At 42.1% G+C, this 7,163-nt stretch overlaps 1 protein-coding gene across 1 annotated transcript in view; it reads left to right on the forward strand.

Annotated features, from left to right (window-relative positions):
- nfatc3a (nuclear factor of activated T cells 3a) overlaps nt 1–7,163 on the forward strand; it is a 44,905-nt gene that overhangs the window by 31,655 nt on the left and 6,087 nt on the right. The window lies entirely within an intron of this gene.

Genomic DNA, 7,163 nt, shown 5'->3' on the forward strand with positions numbered 1-7,163 from the left:
GCCGGATAATCTCCACATGTCTACCCTACTTTTATCATTTTTGAATCGTAAATCGAATCGCCAGAAGCTAAATGCTAACGTTATGCTATAAAGGAACTACAGCAGGGTCGCTACTTCAACGTCACGCCAACTTAAGATCCATATTCAAAACTATAGATTCAAAATTGTACAAGTTGAAGCGTTTGTTTGAACAGTCTGCAGGAGGCAGGTACTTGCTTTCAAGCGGAACACGGGGGAAAATCTAACTTTTTCAGCGGGAGTGTTTACGTGTTCGGTGTAATGACGTACAACGGCCTGGACAACTTCTGTAGTCCTATTCAGCCACATGTTAACAACCATCGTTTTTCAGACACGTAAACTCTGCAGAAATCACCAGTGGGGTCACTTCTGAAACGTGATCCGTCTCTTGAATGTGTCTCAACCACAGACCTTATTTCCAGCTATTTTCCAAAATCCTATGGAGAAATTGCGTTGCTTTTTTGTTGAGGGAACCGGAAGTGGTCAAATGCTAACTTACTTCCGGGTTTTAGGACGCGTCACTGCACCACTCTATTTGCTAGCACTCTAAAACAATTAGAAAGAGAAGCTGGCCATCAGATAAAGACACCACGCATCTACATTTCACTTTCACTGTATGGTGACGAGACCCTACATGTCTCTTTTGTTTTTCGTCTGACTCTCATTCTCCAGTTTCCTGTAAGTCAAATCATCCTGCTCTCATTATCACATTTCCCTCCCTCCCTCCCTCACCCTGTCCTTTAACACAATATATTTACACAGCCTGTGAACAATCTCATTTTCAGTCTAAAACAAGCGGCCGCTGTGGGATTCAATCTACACTACATTGTGTCACGAGCAGGATGAATTTATATCTGATGAAGTAAAACAATACAGAACATCAGTTGTTTCTCCAGTGGAGGAAACCTCGGTGCCTGATTATGGTGATAGCGTTTTTCATCAGGTTCGTTACTGAGGGGTCATGTGACTTCGTATTGGGTAACATAGACACAATAGCACTGATAACTGTAGTGTCATATTAAAGGGGGTTAGGGTTAGGTTAGGGTTCATTGTAAAAAGCTTCTGTATCTGCCTGGCAGCAGTTTGGAGATGAATTACACTCACTGTTTTGGCTTCTTGGAGCTGGGGGGGGGTGGGGGGGGATTGCATCAGCTACTTGCAAACACTGAAACACAGTTGTGTGCCAGAGCAGTAATTACATCCTGTGTGCGTTTGTGTGTATGTTAGCGCGTGTACGTGCATTAACCACTCTAATTAGCATACTCAGGAGAAATTAACTAGTGAGCGTTAAGTCATTTAGCAGCTTTTGTCTTTCATCTACAAACTCTACTTTTTAAAATATGTGTGTCCAGACTACTCCGAATCATCTACCTCCTTATCTGTTGCTAAGAGCCTCTTTGGGCTTTGTTAACCCCTGTGTGGTATTCAAATGAGGGTCCTAAAGGTTTGGGGTTAATAAATAACATGGCCAAGGTGTCGGGGAGGTAGGATTTTGTGTGCTAGCATGGATCAGCCTAATTAACACATGGCCATTGTCAATAAGTCATGTGTGAAAGACTAACAACCACTGAAGTACATAAAACATGTTCAAACACACACTTTAGCATGTAGCCTTCGTTTGGTCGATTTCTCCCTATCACACACACCTTGAAAGACCCACAGTCGGCTGCACTCACACTATCAAAAGAAAAGTGTGAGAAAAGTTTGTGAGTGACACGGTTCAGCTGGGAATGTGAGCTCTCCCTTTGAGCCGGTGGCTAAAAATAGCTTTCTGTGCCAGCCCAGCTCTGTAGGCCATGTGTTGAAGCAGCTACGTGAAGCTAAACGCAGCTCTGAGTTTTAGCAGGTCACACTCTGTTAAGTAGACCGTATTCAGCTCGGTTTGATAAACACACCGATCAGGATGGACACCAATATCACACATGTAGATAAGAAGTGACAAATGCACATATAGCAGAAGATACACATGTAAGAATATTTAAAGTTGTTAAATCTGTTGACAAACTCAAATATAATCCATAGCAATTATGTATAATCAGCAATAATGATTCCTTTAGTGCGTATAATCTCTTTGATAGGGAGGCTGTGGCGCAGTGGGAATAGTGCGTTGGTGTTCGGATCAGGGGAGCACAGGTTCAAACCCCACTGCAGTCAGCATGTTGTTGTGTCCCTGGGCAAGACACTTCACCTCAAATGGCTCCTGTGGGGATTACCCACAGTATTGAGTATGTCAGTCAAGTCAAATGTAATGTAATGTAATGACAGCCATTTAATTAATGTGGTTAGAACAAGGGAAACCAGTCTTCTGCCATCACCTGCACCCTTTCACTGTCACCTTTACCCTTCAGCTCATAATTATCACTCAATTTCTGCCACATCTTCTATTTTATTCACTGTTTTAACTTACTGAAAAATATACAACTTTTAGTAAAACATGAACCTGCAGAGAGCTGAGATTAAGTAATGTTTGCACATCATACTATCCGCATCGTGAAATGAATTACTGCGGTAGAATCACAGACTTGCATGAGAGGCGATACAACGATGTGAACGTGTAGAAGACTGCTCAGGTTAGCAAACAGATGGCCCTAGTGACGCACACCAGAGCAGGCTTGAAATGTGTGTGTGTGTGTGTGTGTGTGTGTGTGTGTGTGTGTGTGGGTGTGTGTGTGTGTGGAGTAGTACGTAGTAGTGTAGTAGTAGTAGTAGTAGTGTAGTTAGTCGTAGTGTAGTGTGTGTGTAGTGTGTGTGTGTGTGTGTGTGTGTAGTGTGTGTGTGTGTGTGTGTGTGTGTGTGTGTGTGTGTGTGTGTGTGTGTGTGTGTGTGTGTGTGTGTGTGTGTGTGTGTTAGATGGGGTATTGTGTTTGTTTGATGATGTAGAGGTGTGTGTGTACTGTATGAGTGTGTGTGCAAAGCAGGAGACACAGGAGGTGAGAAGACAGACTGACAGACAGATGGACAGACAAGGTCAGCGTCCAACCCCACTGCAGGGTCACTCAGCCGTGACATCCAATCTGAAATGCACTTGGCATGTGAGATTAAACAAAATGTGTAAACAGAAAAATCTTATCCTTTTTTTTTACAGTATAGTATACATAATATATTTCAGATTGTCCATACAGACTACTTGAAATATGGTAGTTGGCAGTTAAATTGAACTTATTCCCAATATCAAAATGACAAGAAATCTTTGAAATCACAGCAGATGGACACAAGGATTATTAATGTGCTCACAAAGACGATGGGCTGGAAAAGCAAAGAAGGAACTTTTGAACAAAGCAGCATGGGACTTCACTGAGTGTCACTAAAATGTCCAGCTTTGTGTATTTCTACTGCTTTGAAGTCTGAATGAAAACAGAGTAAGGTTGGGTGTTCCTTCATTGAATATCATCAAAGACGGGCTTCTTCTTCACGGCCACTGTTCAGCACATTTGGAGCGAAGAGACCACAGCTTGTTAAAATAAATACACCCAATGAATTTATTTGTGTTGCAGGACTTGGACATGGTTGATTGATGGACTGTTTTTATTTTAATTAATGTCTACGTCTATCCCCCAGCAAGACTTTCAGACAGGTTTGCCAGAGCTGTGTAAGCGTGTGCGTTTGGCTCCTCTATAATCCCAGCAGTGGCTTGAAGCATAGTCCTTCTTGTAACCATGATTGCAGCCGTCATGGCGACAGAACCTGAAGCCTCTGTGCTGCCGAACCGTGCATTTAAGTAATTAATCAGCACGTGATGATCTCTGTGTTTACAGAGCACGAAGGGGAAGGGATAGCACGTGTGTGTGTGTGTGTGTGTGTGTGTGTCTGCGTGTGCGTGTGCGTGTAAGCAGTTGTCAGCAGTGTGCGGAGTGTGTTCACAACAAAGGCTGCTCTTTTGTTGGCGCTGCCCTGACTAAATGCACAGCTGCCTCCAAGTGCGAGCGCAGTGTTTAGGGTTTACAACCAGCCGATCCCTGCACTCCCTAAAAGACACACACACATACACAGTAATGACAAATGCACACACACACAGATACAAACAGGGAGTGACGGTCGTTATCCTGTAGATGTAATCAAATATACGAGGCACTCTCCGTGCAGTGAACACATCTTTTTAAATGACTGGTTTTACTGTTCTGTTTTCTCTCCTTACAAGAACACACTGCAAATAGTCTGAAACTTCCAAGGTCGTCGCAAAAAAAAAATTGTCATCACATATTGTTCCTCGCATGTGGTTGACTTTTTAATTTCTCTGTCAAACTTTCGATTTAACATCCTACTTCATTGTTATTCAGAGGATTGGACACATGCGCTAAGATTTTTCTAACTATCAAAGATTGTCTGAGTTTTTTTTTTTTTTTCACCTTTGTAGAAAGCCAAGCTAGCTGTTGGCAGGTCTCTATGCTAAGCTAAGCGAACTAGCTTCCGAGTGAAGACTTCTTTTTGTAAATTGGCAGGTATAATATGCTTTACATATAGACATGTCTAAACAATAGACAAGTCCTTTTTGAAGTCTCCTTCAATGCATGGAGAGCTGCTCTCCCGACACAATTTCACGGAGCTCCCGGAATGTTGCAACATGGCAGAGAGCCCTTAATGAATAAAGCAAGAGAGTTGTGACGAGGCCAACATTTCACAATCCAAGAAAGATTTGGTTAAAGTCTTCAGGAATTGGCCGACCGGACCGGGGAGAAAACGCCAGGGAATTTTGGATTTACCTTTGACAGGTGGCGAGAAATATGACTAGATGTATCCCAAGTGAAATCAAACATGACATTTTATTTGGAAGTTGTCTTTGGTTTTTGGCTACGTCTGTAAAGGATTTTGGTTCACATTATTCTTCTGGAAGACTATGACCCATTTGTTTGTACTTTAAAGATATCTCAAATGTTTACATTTAATAGCCACCACCATCATCTGTGATCCTTCAGTGGAAGACAAAGCCACCTTCATTCAAAAGCAATGAATGTTTGGTTACTCTAAATTCACAACATCACTTAATATATTGCATCAGAAAAAATCGTTTTCCGATAATCACTAACTTCTAAAATATTTTTTATATTCATGCGTACACAACCAGGAAGTAATGAAAACATCTGTAGTTCATTTAACTGTGATTCTTTGTATTGCTCATGGACCTGTGTTTATGGTACCATTTCAGTCACAGGCTTCATGCTGCCATTAACCAACCATAACAGTAACAACACAGAGCTCTTGATTCGATGGCATGACAAAAAAAACAGTGGAAGGAAAAATGGTTTCCATGAAATGCTGCTGCTGCTGCTGCTCGTTAAAAACAATGGCAAACATTTGCTGGTCTTTTTCCCTGAAACAAGTGGAAACGGCCTTTCTGTGTCATCTTTCCGTGCAATTAAGGTCTTAGAGCGTGTATTGCAAAGGTCCTGGCAGAGTCTGGAGCGAGGAGGAGGGGGGGTGGGGGGGGCGCATGGAAACCCCTCAGTGGAGATGAGAGCAACATATTATCTCTTTAAATAAATATGAAATAGATCAGCGCGCTATTCAATCAGGATTTAGCTATGATTCAGTTTGATGCGTTCTTGTCTGCTCGTCCTTGATTTGTCAGCCAAGCATTAAGTTGTTGACTGGAAAATAAAAGCTGGTTACCAAATGTTCGGTGGTGCACAAGTGAGGACTTGACAGTGTTGAGAAGACAATTTGACTCCCCCTATTAAAGTACAGGGGGAATGCGTCTATATCTATCAAAGCATCTGAGTTTAAAAAAAGTGAGGATACATAAGAGAAGAAGAACAGAAACACACAGAAAAGGTAACAAGGAGACAAGTGTGTAAAAGCCATACACGGATCCTACAACCCTTACACATATAAACTCAAACTAAAAGATTAACAAATGAAGGCATCTGCATTATACAATTTAAAGGAAAGATTTGAAGTTTTGGCTGATAAAAAAAATAGCTTTTTCGAAACGGGCATTTTCACAATTTTAATAGAATAATCGAATGGAACCGGAAACATTTACCGAGACAGTCTGCTTAAAGGTGGGGTAGGTCATTTTGGAGAAACCAGCTTGAGTGCACTAAAATGTGAAAATACACAACCGGAACAAATCTGCCACTTCCTTACAGAGCCCCTCCTCCAACACACACGAACGCGCACATGACCAATGAGGGGCCACGAGATAAGTTTGTGCACAGATGGAAGGCTGACAGGCAGGTAGGCCATCCAGTTATTTTAGCCGGGCCGGCTCAGATGATTGGTCGTGCTTTTTACAGCGCCACGGCTTCCACAGAGGACATTTTTGTATGGATTTGTTGTCAAAGCACTTCAGATATTCATTGCTATCGGGATGTTAAGAGCATTCCATGGAATATAACAAAAAGTGTATCTCGAGCCGGTTTCTCAAACTTACCTACCCCACCTTTAAGTGGAAAAAGAAGTCTACTATATGTATGTATGTTTTAGCAACCACCACCTATTCAATTGCAGGAAGAGCTTTACTTTGATTCAGACCCCAGAGATCCATCAGCGCCATGCTCGCTAAAGGGGTCCGCGAGGTCTTAAAAAGTATTAAAGGTGTTGATAAATCATTTAGTGTAAATGAAGCCGATTAAAAAAGTATTGAAACCGGCATTTTCCAAGGTATTACATTTTTTACTGTTTTCAATAAGTTATAGTAAATTGGGTCCCCAAAGAGGGTTGTATTCTATCATCAGTCTGCTGATGTAATCTTCGTAGGGTGTGTAGTGTGATTCTGTGTAGTTTATTTATGGCATCCCGTTGGATTTGACGGTCATCTGAACAGACATCGCACCTACCTGCCGGTGAGGTCTAAATGTACAGAAGGGTCTTTAAAGGTCCGTACATCGACTTCAGGATTCCGCCATATACCTGTCCTCTACTGAATCCCCCAGATCGGCCATTTGGGCCTCCGTGGTTTCTTCTGAGGTCTCGTGAGTCATCTATGAGGGGGCGGGGAGCCACATCAGAGGTCCCCGCATCTAGTCTTGTGATCACTTACGTCAGATCAAATGGGAAAATCCAAGCCGATGATTCACGAATGACGACCTTTGAATAGCTGACTTTTGAAAGAGCTCACCCACTCAGTCCACTTACCAGACTCCAAAGTGACATTCAAATAAACAGATCACAAAGCTAAATGATAAACAGATAAAGCTCTCTCTTAG

This window comes from Notothenia coriiceps, unplaced genomic scaffold (genome assembly GCF_000735185.1).
Source record: "Notothenia coriiceps isolate Sejong01 unplaced genomic scaffold, NC01 NC01_scaffold00000339, whole genome shotgun sequence".
Classification (NCBI taxonomy): Eukaryota; Metazoa; Chordata; class Actinopteri; order Perciformes; family Nototheniidae; genus Notothenia; species Notothenia coriiceps.